Source organism: Ips typographus, linkage group LG7 (assembly GCF_016097725.1).
Source record: "Ips typographus isolate SLU linkage group LG7, UJ_Ityp_2.0, whole genome shotgun sequence".
Classification (NCBI taxonomy): domain Eukaryota; kingdom Metazoa; phylum Arthropoda; class Insecta; order Coleoptera; family Curculionidae; genus Ips; species Ips typographus.
The window spans coordinates 8,726,611-8,750,523 of NC_138428.1; the positions used below are offsets into that span (position 1 = coordinate 8,726,611).

Sequence of the window (23,913 nt, forward strand, 5' to 3'; positions counted from 1 at the left end):
ACAGTGCACTAGGGGAGACCGGGGCCCGACTAGGTAACGGAACTTAGTGCAATTTATGTTATTCGTGACAATATACTGGGGGAGATATCCCCCAGTATCTGCTGCCCAAGACAGACATCCCCTGAGTGCCCGAATAACATTCGCGGCCTCAGGGCTTGGCTCTAAGCGACCGATTTGATCGTTAGCGTTTACCGCCAAGGCGCCGACAAGGCGCTCAAGCTTCCAGCGGATAAACTCCTCTGTTTGGCTGAAGGCCGCTACCTCTTCAACCACAATTTCAGGCTGCACGATTGGAACAGGTTCCGCCACCTGTTCCAGAGGAGGTGGTTGTGGCTCATCAACCGGTTCATGGCGAGCGGGCTCGACAGGTTGGGGTAGCCCTACTTCAGCACGCCGGAGCTCTTCGTCTCTCTGGGCGTTCAGTAGTTCCCGCCTGCGAACATATGTTGCCTCCCTACGTTTATCACGAAACTGTTTAAGGGGTTTGTTAGGGAGGTGCTCGCGCATGCGTATCGCCATATTCTCGTCACCTCGGAAACGCAACTCTTGAGCAACTTGAGCATGGTCGCTATGTCCTGCTCGGAGAACACTCCGAGCTATGTTTTTCCTTGGCGGGGACGCGACCTGGCTCCGGTGGGGGGATTCGTTCGTGCCACCGGGTGACGTGATCGCTCGTGGGTGGACAGCCCACGAGCCGTTGTGAAGGACACGCCGCATGTGAGGCATACATGATCCCCTCTCGCTGGTGCCGCTCTGCCCGGACACTTAGGAACGTGACAGAGGGCCGCGTGCCGCTTCACGTACCGTTTGTCACAACCCCTGCATTGGTATTATCATATGGTCGTTCCGAGGAGGCACGGGGACTTATACCTCCTCAACATCCGAGGCTTCATCATCTTGACGGTCGAAAGTCCGGATCATTGACGCGTCGCGGGCTAGCTGGGCCCCCGGCTCGTCACTGCTATGCAGGCTAGCTTACCCATCGATGTAGGTGATGGGCGGGTGGCATGAGTCTCCACCCTGACTTGCTCGCTGCAATCCCAAGCTCTTCGCCACTAATGGCTACTAAGCCCACCACATCCTACCGACATTCATACGAACGCCGGCAGATGGGATGCACACCCTAAGGGGGTAGAGGTCGAGCTAGCCTCATGGTGTTTTCGGCTGGCAACCCAACCTCCCAGTTTCTTTTCATTCAGTGCCAGACTGGTAGCGGCCCGGTGGAACCCCACCTCCCAGAAAGGGACTACACAGGAAACTACTGTTCGCGCGACTCCGTCACCCGGCACACCCCCTCAACTGCTTAGCCCCGTGAGGCCCAGGGCCAGACTTTACTCCAGATTACCTGGGATCGTCTGGACCGAGTGGACCCATAAGACCCCCCGGCTCTGGTACTCCGGTGGGGAATATGAGAATAATTAAGAGAGTCATAGTTACCCGCGCGATTTACCCGCGCTTGATTGAATTTCCTCACTTTGACATTCAGAGCACTGGGCAGAAATGACATTGCGTCAACATCACGTTAAGACCATCGCAATGCTTTATTTTAATTAGACAGTCGGATTCCCCCGGTCCGTGCCAGTTCTGAGCTGATCGTTAAATAGCGGCCGAAGAGGACACCGACGAACCGAAATTCATCGGGCTTCGAAGCAAAGCGGTACCGCAGGAGGCCAAGGCACGGGACCGAGCTGGGATCAGGCCGTAACCGTCACCTCGCTCAGGCCCGGCTCGTTAACCAGTTCCTGCTTCCTCGCCAAGCCCGACAAGCCCCGATCCTCAGAGCCAATCCTTATTCCGAAGTTACGGATCCAATTTGCCGACTTCCCTTACCTTCATTATTCTATCGACTAGACGCTCTTCACCTTGGAGACCTGCTGCGGATATGGGTATGAACCGGCGACGCCTCCACGTGGCCCTCTCCCGGATTTTCAAGGTCCGAGGGGAAGATCCGGACACCGCGGCAACTGCTGTGCTCTTCGCGTTCTAAACCATATCTCCCTGCTAGAGGATTCCATGGAACTCGAACGCTCATGCAGAAAAGAAAACTCTTCCCGGATCTCCCGACGGCGTCTCCGGGTCCTTTTGGGTTACCCCGACGAACTCTCTTGCGAGGGCCCGACTTTTTGACGGTTCCGCTGCCAGGTTCCGATCCCCAGGAACCGGATTCCCTTTCGCCCGATGGGTGTAAGCACGTATATGCGATAAGCACACAGACTCTTCGTAAAACGACTACACCGCATCAACATCGGCTTTCGCCTAGGGCTTAGGATCGACTGACTCGTGTGCAACGGCTGTTCACGCGAAACCCTTCTCCACGTCAGTCCTCCAGGGCCTCGCTGGAGTATTTGCTACTACCACCAAGATCTGCACCGACGGCGGCTCCAGACGGCCTCGCGGCCAGCCCTTCTGCGCACACCGGCGCGACCCTCCTACTCGTCAGGGCTTCATGATCGTCAACGCGAACGATGACGATCGCACATGCCGCTGACGGTCGAGTATAAGCACGACGCTTCAGCGCCATCCATTTTCAGGGCTAGTAACTTCGGCAGGTGAGTTGTTACACACTCCTTGGCGGATTCCGACTTCCTTGGCCACCGTCCTGCTGTCTTAAGTTACCAACGCCTTTCATGGTATCCCATAAGCGTCGATTTAGGCGCTTTAAGTCGACGTTTGGTTCATCCCACAGCGCCAGTTCTGCTTACCAAAAATGGCCCACTTGGCACTCTGAGTGTGAGTGAAATGCCAACCACCCACCACTGGGAAATAACATATATCTGAAACGAAATGTGATGGATTGACTACAAACGAATTTCGGTAATTAATCATGTGATGGACTTAATTCATAATCATAAGCGCATTTTCTTGTTGTAACCTTAAAGTTTAAAGTCCGTAATGCATTATATTGGTTTATACAAAATTCCATAAACATATTCACAACTAATGACCTTGAAAGATGGTTAATTTCAACTTTTAAAATACAATTATCAATAAAAAGTAAATCTGAATCTGTCAAATACTAAAAGAAATGTATTGGTTAGATTGCAAACTTTTAATATTTTGAATAGTTGAAATAAAAACAACCGATTTCATAACCAAAAAATGAATATTGTGTTATTATTAATTGATGAATAACATTTGACAGAGAAAAATAATAAATTTATGAATTAAGAATAAGAAATTGCATTGCAACACCTTTCTCGTAAATGTAGTAAATTAAGAAATAATTTTATGATAAACTATTTATAATTATTAATTTTGTTTATGGAATTGCATTGAAAGCAATTTGTGCATATAAACGTCGCCAAAAAATATATACGAATACGAATTTCTGTAATTAATCATGTTCTGAAAAGAACCTTTGTTCAACGTCGTCGTCGTCATCAGCAGTATAAAGTTGAGCTGAACTTAACAAAAAAAAATTCACTTTGACCTGTCCTTGCCTAAAGGAAGGGTTACAGGTTACATTTTTTTTTATTTTCAAAAGTTTTTTAGGGAGAAAAACTAAATTTTAGTGTTACTGAGAGTCAATTAAATTAAAAGTTGGGGAATATTTTATATATACTTTTTATACCTGAAACGTGATGAGAAAATTAAGGACAAACGAATTTCTGTAATTAATCATGTGATGGTTCTGAAAAGAACCTTTGTTCATCGTCGTCGTCGTCGTCGTATTAGCCGTCATCATAAAGTTGAGCTGAAACTAACAAAAAATGTCAATAGTACTTTTAAAAATGTAAGAAAATCACTTTGAGCTGTCCTTGGCTTCGATCAATGTTGTTGCATGCAAAAAATATGCAAACAACACATTAATCTACTAAGCCCTTCCACCCACGTCAAGGTCACACAGCTCCATGGAAGGGTACCTTTTAGATTAGAAACAGGTAAATAAATATTTCACCTAAAACTTATCTATTTGTTGTTACCCCAGTGTAATTGTCATACTCGTACAGTACTTGAATTACACTAAAGTATTTGTCACAACATAAAGCATTTAAAGTTGTAAAAATTGAATGAATGAAATACTAAAAAAAAGTTGGGTACGTTAGTTAAACTTTAAACACTTTATGTCGAAATGTGTGTTTTATGTGTGTGTGTTAGTATTTAAAGTGATTACACTTAAATGTCCAGATTCAAGTGTTTTAGTACCACTTTAAACACTTGTGTCGTTTGTGTATTTTTTGGTTTTTTGTTTTTAAATTTTTTTGGATTTTAATTTTAAACATTTTTTTGAGCAAATATACAATATGTAAAGTTGTATCGAAATGTCATATTATCGAACAAATTTCTAAGTAAACTTTACATTCTGTATATTAATTTTTTTTTAGGGTTTTTTTATTCCTATTCTATTATCTCCTATATCTACAACAGAGACCAAAGGGGAACTTAAAAACTATGCGCACCTAAAACTAACAATATTTTTTTTGGGTCAATTTTAAACACCTACAGACTATACGTGCGAGATCATCTAAAAAACGTACCAAATTTCAGATTGACCACACCAATCTGTAAACATTTTAAATTGATTTTACATTTTTTTAAATTTTTTTGGTAAATATAAAACATTTAAAATTGCCTAGCAAGACCAAATTCGTCTACACTTTTGTATCAATTTAAAATATTTATAATATTATTTTATTTTTTTTCCCTTTGAAGGGGACTGTCCAAATCGGGTAATAGCTTCCATCGCTTTGCGCTGACGAATTCTCGCATCGATTTCCGCTATTTGTCTCGCTTCATCCCTCTGATCCTCTGTCAGTTGGTCGCTAATCGTATCCGAGGTGCCAGGCATATCAGCGACGGATTTGCGCATTTTCAACTCCACATCGGTGAGATCTGGACAAATGGGGTTGAAAAATTGCTCTTTTGCAATTTGCACCAAGTGCGCCTCGCTCACTTCTGTCCTCGATTTGTTCTGGCGTCACAGTCGGTTTCGGCTCTTTTTCGACCCATTGCTCCTCTGCTGATGATGATGATGATGGTGGATGTGGTGGTATAGCAGAGGGCAATGATCGTAGCAGTAGCCCAGGTTGTGGCGAACCTCTTGGCGGCCGAATCTGCACGTCTGACAAAATTCGAATCTTCGACGATGATTTATGCGTGCCGGCCTGTGATGATTGTGATGGTGGTGCCAAGTAGGTTTTTGGTTCGTTGTGTCGTTTTTTTCGTGGGCGCGCTCTAGGTGGTAAGGCGATTGGTGGTGGCATCAACAGAGCGTCTCGGTCGTAAATGGTCGATGGTCGATCTCCAATCCGCCTGGTTCCATCAACACGTAATACCGCCGTGTCCAATAGGCCGTGAGCAAAGCAGGGACTGGTGAGCGCAATCCCTACCCGCTTAAAAGTTTGTCCTTGCGACTTGTTGACAGTCATAGCAAATGCAAGGCGTACCGGGAATTGAGTTCGCTGTATGGGCGAAATCAATTCTGGAACGGTACTGCGCAATACCATACGTGGTAGCCAAACTATTTTCCCCTTAGACGGTCCAGTCAACGTTTCCAATTCGAGCAATTGATCCTGCATTCTTCGTACCAACAACCTGCATCCGTTACACTGTCCGTTACCCAGATCGATGTTGCGCAACAACATCACTACGGCTCCAACTTTTAACCGCAAATCGTGAGGCGGCAAATTGGACGTATTGATGCCATTGAGAACATCAACGGGCACGTACAGGTCATTGGGTTCTTCGTCATTGTTGGTGGTTGTGGGAGGAGGTTGAGCTGCTGCTGCTGTTGTTGTTGCTGTTGTTGCAGCTGCTCCTCCGGGTACAATATTGGCGACGACATCTTATGTGGCTGGTGGAATGGCTTGTACCACAGGTGGTGGTGGTGGTGGTGTTCGCACAATCCCGTCGTCGTCCATACAGATGTTTAGCATCAGTTGTTCGATTGCATCGTCGCCAATATTGTTATTGTCACGATCGGGGGGTGGTGGCATTCCGTTATTGGCTTGTGGTGCTGCTGCTGGTTGTTGCTGCTGTTGCTCCTGTTGGTGTCTTGCTCGTTGACGGGGCGCCGGCCGATTATCGCTCAGTTGCTCGTCAACGGAGAAGAAGGAGCAGACCTCACCGGGAAGCAATTCCAACACTTTTCGCTAACTTCGGCATTGGTTGGATATAAAATGACGCGTTCGTGTATGGTATCCCGTATTCGACTGGCCGTAGTACCCGCACCGACGTATACGAAATCGATGAGGTGTTGCCGCGTTGGCACCCGAAACTCGGGTGGGATGTCGATCAAATCCCGCGGAGCATAAGCTACACGCGTCAACTTGAGCGGAAAACGTCCCACACCAATTTCCAACAGCTGTTGGGCGTACCGCGCTGCGACGACGGGATCTGGACACGATCTGGCTCTCAAATTTTCAGAGAGACTCTGCTTGCCTGGCATCATGTAATGCCAGAGAAAACTACTCAAAACCGATCGATTCAGTATCGACATTGCATTCCCATGTTCACGCATCACAATGGGCAAGGTTTGACGAAAGTCACCGCCAAACACAATCACTTTGCCGCCGAACGGTACTTGAGAGCGCGTAATGTCTCGCAAATAACGATCGACGGCCTCCAAAGCAAATCGACTGGTCATTGACACTTCATCCCAAAAGATGACGTCAACTTCAGCCAACCGCTTGCTGCGATTGTGCTCACCGTGGACGTTTCGTTGAGGTCCAAGCCGATCCGGAAGGCCTTGTGGCACGTTATGCCATCCATAATTAGGGATGCTGCAATTCCCGTCCACGCCACCGCCAACACTGTCAATCCATGTATATACCGGCTTGACTTTAATCGAGCATTTAATACGTTATACAAAAAGGTTTTGCCCGTGCCAGCCGGACCATCAATATAAAACAAATTCTGGCAATCGCGAACATTAGGCATCGGTGGCAATACATGATTGGATGTGTTGGTTGGTGTGACGCAACCGTCATTGACTCCTTGTTGGTCTCTATTCTGGTCCTCGTCGTCGTAGTCGTCGTCATCGGACTGACCAAATCGATGGAGACGTTGCGACACTAACCACTCACTAACACCAAAATGAAAACACGCATCAAAATTGTTTAGTAAATTTTTTCGCCGTAAAATGGCAAGCACTATACGATGGTAGATGGCAAGCTGTTCTACCGTCAAACTAACAACACGGTATTTAGAGCAATACTTCTCCCAAGCAATCCGTTCACGATTACTTTCGTCGGCATAATTATCGTCACAGCAGTTGTAACTACAACTACTGCAACTCCCTCCGCCGCCGTCGCCCCCACTTCCGTCTCCTTCATCACAACCTGTTCCACCACTTGCGGTTCCGTCACTTCCGTTACTTCTACTTGCGGTACCACTGCTACTACAGACGACTCCATCACTTGTACTGTTGATGTTGTCCCTGTTGCAGCGGCAGCAGCAGCAATTGTTGTTGTCGTTATTGTTGCTACTGGTGTTGTTGTCGTCGTCATCACTGATGTTGACAATTGGGAAACTGACCCGCCACCCCTTCCACCGCACGACGCCCGACGCATCAATGACGCAACTACCTCGGTATCTGCGTCATTACGTCCGTCATCGTAGGATATTGCTTCGGGATCGTGCAAACCCAACCTGGCCAAGGTCAAGTTAACGTCATTACTATTTCTCGCCAAGATCGAATCGATCTGTGCAATGGCAAGATGATAGGCATGACCGTATGAAGTGGTGGTGGGATGTGGACCCAATACCAAGTCGGCAATCATGTGCGGAAACTTGAATTTGGACCAAACCGCTAAAACATTGACCACATAGGATTGGCCCGCGTCCAAACTGATCAACACTATTAAATAATTATATAAACACGTGATTGTCATTGACCGCGCTTTGCGTTCCACGTGTAATTTTCCGGGATTTCCCTATAAAAGAAATCACGTGGCGCTCCGTCCATCTGGTTTAGCTTAAAGTAAGCCGTGAGTTTGGTGTCGATGGTGGCGCGTAGCAAAATCTGCCGCGTCCTCGTCCTCCTCGTACTCGATGGTCTGTTGGCCCTCAAGGTGAACAGGCAGACATACAACCAAATGACTTCGATCGCTCATCTTAAATTGGAACAGGCGCCAACACGCCTCAATTGAACATTGAACTCACATACCTACAGTCTAGGTAATTACTAATCTCGTCCCAATTTATAGTGCGATGGACTTCATTTTTCGCTTCCATGCGACCATGTCCTCACCCTTTGTTACGTATTTGTACAGATATTTGGCGGATGCCAAGGATCCGACGCACTCAAAATTGATGTGACTCTGATATTTGAGTGCCGCGTAACGATTGTAAGGCACGATATCGGCATTGGTGTACGTAATGTTGTTCGAAATGATCATGTGATTGTTGCGACGTCGACGATATTCAGGGTGTCCATTTTTGACCGTTGAAGCGTTATAGTTTAAATTAGTGACCTCCCGTAGAGCCTTTGGAAAATACTTTTTGCAGGTACCGTCCGCTCTCAAACAGGTAACGTTTGGGTTGCGGGTCGGTCCTCTACACTTTGTATGCAGATAAAAGTCGGCCGGACCGTTCTATACAAAATCGGTTCGACTTGATAGTCCGGTATCTCGGCTGAAACGACATCGTCGACGCGCTCACGGCTGTTTAGTTTGTCGCGCGGTAAAAACGTCACCAAAGTGAGCCTGAGGCAAGCCTCGTTTTTGAAATTCTATCGTATAGAAATAGTTATGGACGGTACCGTACAATTGTTTCTTGACGATATCGTCCATAAACTCGGTTAATCTAATGTGGAATGCGCGACAAACCAAATCAGGACGGTTTGGCCATTTCTGTTTGTAAGCGAGGTTGTTTTGGATCTCTGGCAATTTGGGTTCGTCGTAAACGTGATAAAGAGATCCGGCTTGCCATGTCTTGCTATTACATTAATCGCATCGAGGTACTGGCGAGTCGTGAAACGCATTCCACGTCTCGACGACGCAGGCAAAATGAAAATTGACCCAACTCGATAATCCGTACCAGCTGCGTTTGCCCTTGTCTCCAAGTACCTTAACAAACTACCATAACTGGCTCGCCATCTAAATAGCTGGTGGGTTTTATGTTACCACAGCTCGTTCGCCTCCACTTTGACATAAGCGTCCACTACGTACTATTGAAGCAAATTTGCAGGCATTATGCAAAATTGTAAATTCATTTAATTCACGGATAGGCGAGATCGAGCGGTGACGGTTCGAAGACTCACTTTGTTGTTGAGTTGGGTTTTGAATGGTGGTAGGCGGTCTTTGTAAGCGATTCGTATCGCGTATCTGTAGACGATAGCGATAGAATTCGCGAAAAGTGATTGTCTTCGTCACGTTCCGAACGTGATGGATCTCTTTATCAAAGCCAAATTTCCCATTCGGAAACAGGATCGGGTACACCATGGGGTCGGCCCATTTATTGAGGTTTTTAAGTTCGTGTCTACCCCGGCCGTCGCGTGGGTAGATGCACAAATCAACCTCGAAGGGTGGTTCGTTGACAAAAACGGCCGCAATTTCAGAGTCGCACGCGGGCAAACTGTAGTTTCTTACCTCGCGATTAATATTGTCCCTAAATCCGATCACTAAACTATCGAGAATAGCGCTGTTTACTTTGAATTACCTCACTGATGGTATGGTAACTTTGAATTATCGGATTGACCCGACGCAACATCGTTTCAATGTTACGTATAGTTAGGGGTGCGATGCGGTCACCCAAAAATTCCACCCTTCGATTGACAGCATTATTCGAGTCAACGAAATAATACTGATTAAGTTTGAGAGTAATGGTGTCGTCCCTAACCTGCTGGCTATTATTTACCGTTACTTGACCATTACTATTGTCTGCTGCAAAAAGACGAAGCCGAATGGCGTGAGTATAGTGGTAACTCTGTCAGCAAATCGTAAAACACCAATGACCACTCACTCCTTCCGGATGAACATCGGTAGGAACAGTCGATTTGAACGATGCCATAGCAAATAAACCTTTTATTGTACGGACGTTGTTCCGAAATTGAACGGCCATCGGTGAATCGTCCGTGAGATATTCAAACATCTCGCGGGGACATGAACCCAACGGCGGTAACACAACATCGCCACTCTTACAGCAAAACTCTTTGCCGACAGATTTTTCTTGTTCAAAGCCCACGGCGAAACACAACAAACACCGTTTTGTTAAATCGCCCACATTGTAAACTGCAACACGGGACTTGGCATCGAGACGCGTGCCCACAGTTATGGCTTGTCTGTAAGTTCGTGTGATTGGATCGGGAGCGTGAACACGTTCCCGTCGTTGTTCCGCAGGTGTTGGTATGTGCAAAGCCGGTAAAAAAGGTGGCGACAGAGGTAAAGGGGGGGAAAGCAGATCAAAATCCGCTGCAAAAACAGGAGACGCAGAAGAACCTTGTGACGACGACGTTGCTGACGAAACTGTGGACAAAACTGGTAAATCAATTGTAACAACAATATACTCGACAGGAGATGGTGATGGTGGTGGCGATGATGGTACAGACGCGTCAACCAAAATCGGTTTCGTTGCTGTCACGACGTCGTCATCGTCAATTAGTAAAATTACATTGTTGTCATCATTATTTTGAAAAGAAAGCGGTCGAACCGATGAATTGGACAACACGATTTAGAATTACGCGTAGTTGACGCGGTCTTTCGACGCACCGTTCCAGTACCACCCGCAATTCCCTCATTAATCCCACATAATCGAGAGGCGTAAGCAATCCGATGTAATACTACCTGAAGTTCTCGACGACGATCCCAATCAAATCGCTCTAAGGCCACTCGCAGGATGCGGCGCTCCCAATCGAACCGCTCGAGCATCACCCTAAGTTGCCGAAGAAACTGTTGTTGGCCCTCGTCGTCGTTGTTACCGTTGTTCATGATGATAGTCGTCTATTTCTACAAAAACAAATCAAACATTTATTAATTTCAAATTTTAAAATTTCCCAAAAATTCCCTCTTTTCTAAAAAAACCACTGCCTCAATTGAAAAATTACGTTTTCTCGTTCCACTCAAAACAATGCCTAAACACGTTTCGTTTCCGTAAAAAATAACCGTTCTGAAGATGTTTAAATTAATTTTAAAATGATTCTAAAATTTTTCAAAATTAAAAAAAAAAAAACAGTCAAAATGACAGTTTTAATTGTGCAAATCAATTGTAGATGACTTTAAAAATAGAATTAATTTTTATCAAAAAAACACTTTTTGAATTTTTCAAAATGTTAAAAACAGATAAAATTGCTGTTTTAATGGCGCTAAATGATTGCAGTAATTTAAATTTTTCAAAAATTTTGAAATTTGAAAAAATTTGTCAAAATGACAATTTTAATAAAGTAGATCTATTGTAGAACACTATAAAAATTAAATGATCAATCGACTTACCTGTAAGGAAGGTTGATCAGGATTATATGAGCAGTCTCGTCGAAATATTACAAAAACACCCTGTAGTAGCTGTCTGCTGCACGAACTTAGTACAACGTTAAAAGAAACAAAAAATATTCCCCCCACCATTACACACCCTTAGTTCCAGCACCTAAATCCTCTAAGAGGCTTTTTATCTGTTAAAATAAGACTATCAACACCGGCTGGCCTGACTCTCTCAGTCCTTTGTAAATACATATCTAACGTAGAAGCCACACATAACTGAGGTCTTTCACGAAAGTAAGGTAAACGTAACACTGGTTGTAGCTTATTCCTCCCCGACGTCTTAATGACTTCATCAACAAAAATCTCAAGATAATCATCTGTCCTCTTAATATTACAAACTTTTAACTTACCAAGAGTCTGCATTCGATGCGCTGAGACTAATGCTAATAATGTAACGAATTTAAGAGTTAACTCTTTCAAAGAAATATCCTCTAGAGGATACAAACTTTCTAAAAATACTAACACTGGATGAGGATCCCAAGTAGTGGCATATCTTGCTCTTGGTGGTTTAATATTACGTAAACCCTTCAAAAAACGTACAAGCATAACATCATCAACTTTGTTTATAGGTAAAACTAAAGCTAATGCCGATTTATAAGTATTAAGCACCGAATAAGAACAACTTTTTTTGCAAAAATTCTACTAAACCTTGAAGATTGAATACATACGGATCGACATTATTTTGTGCACAAAACGACCACCATTGTGAATATACACCATTATATTGGTTGCAACATGTGCGTGGCTGCCGATCATTTGTCGAACTGCGCACTGTCCGTGCATTTGATTCGGACAGTGGTCAGTTTGAAACGATCTTTGGGACACGTATCGTGAAGCGTGTGTGCGTCGCGGTCTATTCGCAAACACTGATATATTTGAACGTGCGATGCAACAGGCTTTGACTCGTGCGGCACCATATCGTGTACGTAAATTCTATTCTTTATTAGTTTCCGCACATGATTGCCGACTTGGTACTGGGTCCACGTCCCACCACCACTTCATACGGTCATGCCTATCATCTTGCCATTACACAGATCGATTCGATCTTGGCAAGAAATTGTAATGACGATAACTTGACCTTGGCCAGGTTGGGTTTGCACGATCCCGAAGCAATCTCCTACGATGACGGACATAATGACGTAGATACCGAGGTTGTTGCGTCATTGATGCGTCGGGCGTCGTGCGGTGGCGGCGCAGTTTCTCAATTGTCAACATCAGTGATGACAACACCAGTAGCAACAATAACAACAACAGCTGCCGCCGCTGCAGCAGGGACAACATCAACAGTACAAGTGATGGAGTCTGTAGTAGCAGTGGTACCGCAAGTAGAAGTAACGGAAGTGACGGAACCGCAAGTGGTGGAACAGGTTGTGATGAAGGAGACGAAAGTGGCGGCGGCGACGGAGGTAGTTGCAGTAGTTGTAGTTACAACTGCTGTGACTACCACCACCACCACCATCACGACCACGACCAACATCACAACTTTGACCACAACAAGGAGGGCCATTACTACGATTACCTCTTCTTCCGATGCTACTACCACCAGTACTCCTGTCACGAATACTGTTGATGATGTTGCTGGGGCGGCGACTGCTGCTGTTGCACAAGCTGCTACTGATGCTGCCCTCAATGATGATGATAAATATGCCGACGATAGTAATCGTGAACGGATTTCTTGGGAGGAATATTGAGCTAAATACCGTGTTAGTAGTTTGACGGTAGAACAGCTTGCCATCTACCGTCGAATAGTGTTTGCCATTCTACGGCGAAAAAAATTACTAGGCAATGGTGATGCGTGTTTTCATTTTGGTGTTAGTGAGTCGTTAATGTGGCAACGTCTACATCGTTTTGGTCAGTCCGGTGACGACGACGACGACGACGAAGAGGACCCGAATATTGACGAGCGAGGAGACAGTAACGTTTTCGTCACACCAACCAACACATCCAATCATGTATTGCCACAGATGCCTAATGTTCGCGATTGCCAGAATTTGTTTTATATTGACTGGCTGGCATGGGCAAAACCTTTTTATATAATGTGATAAATGCTCAATTAAAGTCGAGCCGGTATATACATGAATTGACAGTGTTGGCGGTGGCGTGCAGCATCCTCTATTATGGACGGCATGACGTGCCACAAGGCCTTCCGGATCGGCTTAAACCTCAACGAAACGTCCACGGTGGGCTGGCCCGTTGAGCACAATCGCAGCAAGCGGTTGGCTGAAGTTCACTTCATCTTTTGGGATGAAGTGTCAATGACCAGTCGGTTTGCTTTGGAGGCCGTCGATCGATATTTCGCGCTCTCAGGTACCGTTCGGAGGCAAAGCGATTGTGTTTGACGGTGACTTTCGTCAAACCTTGTCCATTGTGATGCGTGAACATGTGAATGCAATGTCGATACTGAATCGATCGGTTTTAAGTAGTTTCCTCTGGCATTACGTGATGCCAGGCAAGCAGAGTCTCTCTGAAAATTTGAGAGCCAGATCGTGTCCAGATCCCGTAGTTGCAGCACGGTATGCCTAACAGCTGTTGGAAATTGGTGAGGGACGTTTTCCGCTCAAGTTGACGCGTGTAGCTTATGCTCCGCGGGATTTGATCGACATCCCAACCGAGTTTCGGGTGCCAACACCTCATCGATTTCGTATACGGCGGTGCGGGTACATCGGCCAGTCGAATACGGGATACTATACACAAACGCGTCATTTTATGTCCAACCAACACCGAAGTGAGCGAAATTAACGATAAAGTGTTGGAATTGCTTCCCGGTGAGGTCTGATCCTTCTTCTGCCGAGGGGTGGAAAGGTCGTACCCAGGACCAAAACCTTCTTAGATTGTGGAGGTAATCTCATTAGGCAGGCGACGGACTTTGAGCCAACAAAATACCTGGGCCATCAGCTGGGTACATAGGGACTTCTAAAACCGTCCATTAAGAACCTGAGCACTTGGTTGCAGAACATCGGCAGGGCGCCACTGAAGCCAGAGCAAAAACTACAACTACTAAAAACATACGCAATACCGAAAGTGCTCTACGGTTTGCAACAGCCAAAACAAACAGGCAGAATTCTGCGGGAGGCAGATCGACTTGTCCGACATTTCGTTAAGAAAAATATGCATCTTAACATCCTCACTCCTGATGCGGCAATTCATGCCAAAATCAAGGATGGGGGCTTGGGGGTGAGCTCACTGAGAAACACCATACCTCAGATCTTCATTTTTTCATTCTTCATCATTCAGAGGATGAAAAACTTAATAGCCGTCGAACAAGACACCTGCCTGGTGCCGGAAATGCACGACTCCTCAAGGCAGCTAATGAACCGCTTAACAGCACTATGCGGGGCTCAACCTGGAGATCTATACTATGCGGGGAAAATTAAACAGTTGCCCCTGCTAAAAGGAATAGAGTGTGCCAGCGAAGACGCTTCTAGCCGATCGTGGATCGACCACAAACCAAATGGATGGACGGGCAGAGACTACGTCAGGGCAGTCCAGCTACGATCTGCAAATCTACCAACAGCTGGGCTGCCATCAAATCCAGCAGACCAAAGGCAGTGCCGAGCAGGGTGCGCCAAAGTCGAGACGATCTGCCACGTTCTCCAGGGTTGCCCATCAACCCACTGGGAGCGTATTCGCAGGCACATCGAGATTGCGAAGAAGCTCTCCAAACACTGTAAAACCAAAAAATGGCAGGTTTTAGATGAGCCGCATATCAGGCACGCGGACGGAACCCTTTTCAAGCCCGACTTGGTAGTAAGTATAAACAGCAATACTTTAGTCGTTTCAGATGTGCAAGTAGTCTGGGAGGGAGACATCGGCTTAGGTGTTATGCATGCCAACAAGAAGCATAAATATGAGCAAGATGCCAAGTTCACCGAAGACATCAGCCTAAAATTCCCCGACAAGACCATCATTCACGCGCCGTTCACCTTAGGTGCAATCCATACCGGTTGGTATGCACACGGTGGAAGTCCAGCGGCATCTATAGTCCAGGTCTTGTCGTCCGGGCCTCGGTTGGTGATCGTCAGGTCGAGTGGCCGTCCCTCAGGCAGTGGCTCCTGTCCTGTAAACTAGCTAAGCACGCCCAGTAAGGGAGATCTTACCTTATTTGTCTGGTTCGCCACGTCTTTTTAGAGAAGGCCGCGTGGATGGAACTTCCCCACTTTAAAGTGGAGGCCACGCAGCTATCTTTGAATCTCCTCGTGCGCTGGAGGAGATCCTCAGTTTCGGAGTTACATCTCGGCCAAATTCCCCTTGCACCTAAGGTGACCGGCGCGTGAATGATGGTCTTGTCGGGGAATTTTAGGCTGATGTCTTCGGTGAACTTGGCATCTTGCTCATATTTATGCTTCTTGTTGGCATGCATAACACCTAAGCCGATGTCTCCCTCCCAGACTACTTGCACATCTGAAACGACTAAAGTATTGCTGTTTATACTTACTACCAAGTCGGGCTTGAAAAGGGTTCCGTCCGCGTGCCTGATATGCGGCTCATCTAAAACCTGCCATTTTTTGGTTTTACAGTGTTTGGAGAGCTTCTTCGCAATCTCGATGTGCCTGCGAATACGCTCCCAGTGGGTTGATGGGCAACCCTGGAGAACGTGGCAGATCGTCTCGACTTTGGCGCACCCTGCTCGGCACTGCCTTTGGTCTGCTGGATTTGATGGCAGCCCAGCTGTTGGTAGATTTGCAGATCGTAGCTGGACTGCCCTGACGTAGTCTCTGCCCGTCCATCCATTTGGTTTGTGGTCGATCCACGATCGGCTAGAAGCGTCTTCGCTGGCACACTCTATTCCTTTTAGCAGGGGCAACTGTTTAATTTTCCCCGCATAGTATAGATCTCCAGGTTGAGCCCCGCATAGTGCTGTTAAGCGGTTCATTAGCTGCCTTGAGGAGTCGTGCATTTCCGGCACCAGGCAGGTGTCTTGTTCGACGGCTATTAAGTTTTTCATCCTCTGAATGATGAAGAATGAAAAAATGAAGATCTGAGGTATGGTGTTTCTCAGTGAGCTCACCCCCAAGCCCCCATCCTTGATTTTGGCATGAATTGCCGCATCAGGAGTGAGGATGTTAAGATGCATATTTTTCTTAACGAAATGTCGGACAAGTCGATCTGCCTCCCGCAGAATTCTGCCTGTTTGTTTTGGCTGTTGCAAACCGTAGAGCACTTTCGGTATTGCGTATGTTTTTAGTAGTTGTAGTTTTTGCTCTGGCTTCAGTGGCGCCCTGCCGATGTTCTGCAACCAAGTGCTCAGGTTCTTAATGGACGGTTTTAGAAGTCCCTATGTACCCAGCTGATGGCCCAGGTATTTTGTTGGCTCAAAGTCCGTCGCCTGCCTAATGAGATTACCTCCACAATCTAAGAAGGTTTTGGTCCTGGGTACGACCTTTCCACCCCTCGGCAGAAGAAGGATCAGACCTCACCGGGAAGCAATTCCAACACTTTATCGTTAATTTCGCTCACTTCGGTGTTGGTTGGACATAAAATGACGCGTTTGTGTATAGTATCCCGTATTCGACTGGCCGATGTACCCGCACCGCCGTATACGAAATCGATGAGGTGTTGGCACCCGAAACTCGGTTGGGATGTCGATCAAATCCCGCGGAGCATAAGCTACACGCGTCAACTTGAGCGGAAAACGTCCCTCACCAATTTCCAACAGCTGTTAGGCATACCGTGCTGCAACTACGGGATCTGGACACGATCTGGCTCTCAAATTTTCAGAGAGACTCTGCTTGCCTGGCATCACGTAATGCCAGAGGAAACTACTTAAAACCGATCGATTCAGTATCGACATTGCATTCACATGTTCACGCATCACAATGGACAAGGTTTGACGAAAGTCACCGTCAAACACAATCGCTTTGCCTCCGAACGGTACCTGAGAGCGCGAAATATCGATCGACGGCCTCCAAAGCAAACCGACTGGTCATTGACACTTCATCCCAAAAGATGAAGTGAACTTCAGCCAACCGCTTGCTGCGATTGTGCTCAACAGGCCAGCCCACCGTGGACGTTTCGTTGAGGTTTAAGCCGATCCGGAAGGCCTTGTGGCACGTCATGCCGTCCATAATAGAGGATGCTGCACGCCACCGCCAACACTGTCAATTCATGTATATACCGGCTCGACTTTAATTGAGCATTTATCACATTATATAAAAAGGTTTTGCCCATGCCAGCCAGTCAATATAAAACAAATTCTGGCAATCGCGAACATTAGGCATCTGTGGCAATACATGATTGGATGTGTTGGTTGGTGTGACGAAAACGTTACTGTCTCCTCGCTCGTCAATATTCGGGTCCTCTTCGTCGTCGTCGTCGTCGTCACCGGACTGACCAAAACGATGTAGACGTTGCCACATTAACGACTCACTAACACCAAAATGAAAACACGCATCACCATTGCCTAGTAATTTTTTTCGCCGTAGAATGGCAAACACTATACGACGGTAGATGGCAAGCTGTTCTACCGTCAAACTACTAACACGGTATTTAGCTCAATATTCCTCCCAAGAAATCCGTTCACGATTACTATCGTCGGCATAATTATCATCATCATTGAGGGCAGCATCAGTAGCAGCTTGTGCAACAGCAGCAGTCGCCGCCCCAGCAACATCATCAACAGTATTCGTGACAGGAGTACTGGTGGTAGTAGCATCGGAAGAAGAGGTAATCGTAGTAATGGCCCTCCTTGTTGTGGTCAAAGTTGTGATGTTGGTCGTGGTCGTGATGGTGGTGGTGGTGGTAGTCACAGCAGTTGTAACTACAACTACTGCAACTACCTCCGTCGCCGCCGCCACTTTCGTCTCCTTCATCACAACCTGTTCCACCACTTGCGGTTCCGTCACTTCCGTTACTTCTACTTGCGGTACCACTGCTACTACAGACTCCATCACTTGTACTGTTGATGTTGTCCCTGCTGCAGCGGCGGCAGCTGTTGTTGTTATTGTTGCTACTGGTGTTGTCATCACTGATGTTGACAATTGAGAAACTGCGCCGCCACCGCACGACGCCCGACATCAATGACGCAACAACCTCGGTATCTACGTCATTATGTCCGTCATCGTAGGAGATTGCTTCGGGATCGTGCAAACCCAACCTGGCCAAGGTCAAGTTATCGTCATTACAATTTCTTGCCAAGATCGAATCGATCTGTGTAATGGCAAGATGATAGGCATGACCGTATGAAGTGGTGGTGGGACGTGGACCCAGTACCAAGTCGGCAATCATGTGCGGAAACTAATAAAGAATAGAATTTACGTACACGATATGGTGCCGCACGAGTCAAAGCCTGTTGCATCGCACGTTCAAATATATCAGTGTTTGCGAATAGACCGCGACGCACACACGCTTCACGATACGTGTCCCAAAGATCGTTTCAAACTGACCACTGTCCGAATCAAATGCACGGACAGTGCGCAGTTCGACAAATGATCGGCAGCCACGCACATGTTGCAACAGTGTACGCAAACAGTACAATTCATCGTTGTGCGTTGATTTGACGTCCACGACAACGCCAACCACTTTAGGATTATAAACACGTGATTGCCATTGACCGCGCTTTGCGTTCCACATGTAATTTTCCAGGATTTCCCTGTAAAACAAATCACGTGGCGCTCCCTCCATCTGGTTGAGCTTAAAGTAAGCCGTGAGTTTGGTGTCGATGGTGGCGCGTAGCAAAATCTGCTCCGCGTCCTCGTCCTCCTCGTACTCGATGGTCTGTTGGTCCTCAAAGTGAACAGGCAGACATACAACCAAATGACTTCTATCGCTCATCTTAAATTGGAACAGGCGCCAACACGCCTCCATTGAACTGACATACCTTCAGTCTAGGTAATTACTAATCTCGTCCCAATTTATAGTGCGATCGACTTCATTTTTCGCTTCCATGCGACACATGTCCTCACCCTTTGTTACGTAATTGTACAGATACTTGACGCTGCCAAGGATCCGACGCACGATTAATTAATGTGACTCTGATATTTGAGTGCCGCGTAACGATTATAAGGCACGATATCGGCATTGGTGTACGTAATGTTATTTGAAATGATCATATGATTGTTGCGACGTCGACGATATTCAGGGCGTCCATCTTTGACCGCTGATACATTATAGTTTAAATTAGTCCCCTCCCGTAGGGCCTTTGGAAAATACTTTTTGCAAGTACCGTCCGCTCTCAAACAGGTAACGTTTGGGTCGCGGGTCGATCCTCTACACTTGGTATGCAAGTAAAAGTCGGCTACCGTTCTATACAAAATCGGTTCGACTTGATAGTCTGGTATCTCGGCTGAAACGACATCGTCGACGCGCTCACGGCTCTTAAGTTTGTCGCGCGGTGAAAACGTTACCAAAATGTGAGCATGAGGCAAGCCTCGTTTCTGAAATTCTATCGTATAGAAATAGTTATGGACGGTACCGTACAATTGTTTCTTGACGATGTCGTCCATAAACTCGGTCAATCTAATGTGGAATGGGACAAACCAAATCAGGACGGTTTGGCCATTTCTGTTTTTAATTGAGGTTGTTTTGGATCTCTGGCCAATTCGGGTAAACGTGATAAAGAGATCCGGCTTGCCATGTCTTGCTATTACATTAATCACATCGAGGTACTGGCGATTCGTGAAACGCATTCCACGTCTCGACGACGTAGGCAAAATGAAAATTGACCCAACTCGATAGTCTGTACCAGCCGCGTTTGCCCTTGTCTCCAAGTACCTTAACAAACTATCGTAACTGGCTCGCCGTCTAAATAGCTGGTAGGTTTTATGCCACCACAGCTCGTTCGCCTCAACTTTGACATAAGCGTCCACTACGTATTGTTGAAACAATTTGCCGCCATTGTGCTAAATTGAAAATTCATTTAATTCACGGGTAGGCGAGACCGAGCGGTGACGGTTCGAAGGCTCACTTTGTTGAGTTGGGTTTTGGTTGGATGATTGTCCGGAAGGCGGTTTTTGTAAACGATTCGTATCACGTATCTGTAGTCGATAGCGATAGAATTCGCAAAAAGTTATTGTCTTCGTCACGTTCCGAACGTGATGGATCTCTTTATCAAAGCCAAATTCCCCATTCGGAAACAGGATCTGGTACACCATGGAGTCGGCCCATTTATTCAGGTTTTTAAGTTGGTGTCTACCCCGGCCGTCGGGTGGGTAGATGCACAAATCAATTTCGAAGGGTGGTTCGTTTACAACCAAACAGCCGCAATTTCAGAGTCGCACGCGGCAAACTGTAATTTCTTACTTCGCGATTAATATTGTCCCTAAATCCGATCACTAAACTATCGAGAATAGCGCTGTTTACTTTGAATTACCTCACTGATGGTTTGGTAACTTTGAATTATCGGATTGACCCGACGCAACATCGTTTCAATGTTACGTATAGCGGTGACGGTTTGAAGACTCACTTTGTTGAGTTGGGATTTGGTTGGATGATTGTCCGGAAGGCGGTCTTTGTAAACGATTCGTATCGCGAGCGTGAATACGTTCCCGTCGTTGTTCCGCCAGTGTTGGTAGGTGCAAAGCCGGTAAAAAAGGTGGCGACAGATGTAAAGGGGGGGGAAGGCTGCAGATCAAAATCCGCTGCAGAAACAGGAGAGAGAGCAGAAACCCCTTGTGACGACGATACTGACGAACCTGGGGATAAAACTGGCAAATCGGGTGTTATAACAATATACTAAACAGGTAAGGCAGGAGATGGTGGTGGTGGTGGGGATGATGATGGTACGGACGCGTTAATCAAAATCGGTTCCGTTGCTCTAACGTCGTCATCGTCAATTAAACTACATTATTGTAATCATTATCATCGTTACCTTGAAAAGAAAGCGGTCGAACCGATGAATTTGACAACACATCCGCACGATTTAGAATTACGCGTTATTGACGCGGTCTTTTGACACAACGTTCAAGTACCAAACGCAATTCCCTCTTCAATCCCACATAATCGACAAGCGTAAGCAAAACATGCAACTCACGTGGCAACTCTTCCATCCGATGCAATACTACCCGGAGTTATCGACCACGATCCCAATTAAATCGCTCCAAGGCCACTCTCAGGATGCGGCGCTCCCAATCGTAGCGCTCGAGCATCACCCTAAGTTGCCTAAGGAACTGTTGTTGACGCTCGTCGCCGTTGTTACTGTTGTTCATGATGCTTGTTGTTGGTCGTCTATTTCTACAAATGTTTAAATTAATTTGAAAATGATTTTAAAATTTTTTAAAATTAAAAAAAACAGTCAATGACAGTTTAAAGTGTGCAAATCTATTGCAGAACAATTTAAAAATTGAATAGAATTCATTTTAATCAAAAAAACACTTTTAGGGTTAACAACATTTTAATTTTTGAAAATTTAAAAAAAGTTAAAAACAGTTTAAATGACAGCTTTGATGGTGCAAAATGATTGCAGACCACTTTAAAAATTAAATAAAATTTATTTGAATAAAAAAACACATATTTGAAATTTTCGAAAAATTTTGAAAATTGAAAAAATTAGTCAGAATGACAATTTTAATAAAGCAGATCGATTGCAGAACACTATAAAAATTGAATAAAATCGGTTTTCATGAAAAAAACACACTTTAAGATTTTGAAGTTTTTTGAAAATTTTAAAAACAGTTAAAATGACAGCTTTGATGGTGCAAAATGATTGCAGAACCCTTTAAAAATTAAATAGAATTAATTTGATTAAAAAAACATATATTTTGATTTTTTGAAAAATTTTGAAAATGGAAAACATTAGTCAAAATGACAATTTTAATAAAGCAGATCGATTGCAGAACACTATAAAAATTTTATTAAAATCTATTTTTATTAAAAGAACACATTTTTTGAATTTTTGAAAAAGTTAAAAACAGTTAAAATTACAGTTTTAATGGTGCAAAATGATTGCAGAACACTTACACACATACAAAAACGGCAACTCAAATATACAAATCCATCTGTAGACCGGGCCTGGACTACGGACACTTACTTATAGCAAACGCTACGGACAAGACTTAAAAATATACACAAATTACTGAACAGATTGCTGTAAGACTAATAACAAAAATACGACATCCTGCAAACCCACTACACAACCCATCCAACCAACTTCTCTACTAACGTACGAACATGACTAAAATAACTGACAGACTCATACAACTACAAACCAAGTGGAAAAATAACCCAAACAACTGGACAATTGTAAATCCACTATGCATAACAAGACAGACCAGACAATCCCGTTACCTTTTCCCCGCTCTCACCCTGTTAGAACATTTTAATTAGAACTATTTTTATTTTTTTTATATATAATTAGAAATAAGATAACCTGTACATATAAAAAAAACCATGTATACATAGGCAGAAAGACCGTAACGGTCGATAGCCGTTTTTTTCTTTTGAAAAATAAAGATTGTTTATATATATATATTGTTACGATTTTCCCGTGGGTTCACACCAAGTCAGTTTAACTCAACAATTAATAACTTTATTACACTTCAAAACACTCCGTACAATAATTAACACTACTACAATTCCACAATTATTCCACTATTTAAACTTAACCGCGTTCCCAAATTCACTATTACTCTACACCACTACTCTGTCGTCGACGACGCCGCTTCTTTTATATTCGCAAACCACGTTCTAGAATGACCGCGAAACGCTTCGCGGGTTGCCTTGACCATTCAAGAATCTTCCAGGTGCGGCGCTTCCTAACTGTGGCCTACTTTAATACGCGCCCGGCCAGATATTGCGGCGCATCGGTTTCGTCGAGTATCGAGCATAGTAGGCCCAGACCGTAACACTGCCCCCCTCTTAAAGCTGATCGTCCCGATCCGCTTCATCTAATCCCTGGTATTTCTTGAGTCTGTCCAGATGGACAATTTTCATCTTGCCTTTGGGGCTGCGTTGGACTCTGTAGGCGACGTCGTTTAACCTTTTTACCACATTGTAAGGTCCCTCCCAGTGTCGTTGCCATCTTTGACTTAATCCTTTGCTCCTCCTGGGTTGAAACATCCACACAGCATCACCTTCCTTATAATTGCCACCAGTTGGTCTGTGGTCCAGTGTCATCTTCATACGGTCGTTGTTTGGTTTCATCTTCTCTCTCTCAAGTTCCCGAATTGTGATGGATCCCTTCTGTAACGAACACTGGTCACACCGTTTACACCATTCCTCAACGTCCTTTCTGAAGTTGATCCAGTAAAATCGATCTCTTATTCTAGCCAAAGTCTGGTTTACTCCAAAGTGTCCTCCTCCGCGACTGTCATGTAGTTCTCGCAGCACATTCTCTTTGCAGGAATTGGGCACTATTGTTTGGTAAACAAAGCGTTTTCCGTCTGGACTTTCCCATTTGCGAGTAATTAAGTCATCTCGCAGTCGAAGCGAATTCCACTGCAACCAGTAACCCCTTACTGTTGGTCCATATCTGGAAATCTGTTGCCAATCCGGTTTCAAATCCTTCTCCAACCATCTTCTGATTACTTTCAAATCAGAGTCTGAGCGCTGTCCTTTTATTATGTCC

General features: G+C 45.2%; 1 pseudogene; it reads right to left on the minus strand.

The window, feature by feature from the left end:
• Window positions 1–1,845: 1,845 nt before the first annotated feature.
• On the minus strand, window positions 1,846–2,867 carry LOC145732286 (large subunit ribosomal RNA; annotated as a pseudogene).
• Window positions 2,868–23,913: the final 21,046 nt, after the last annotated feature.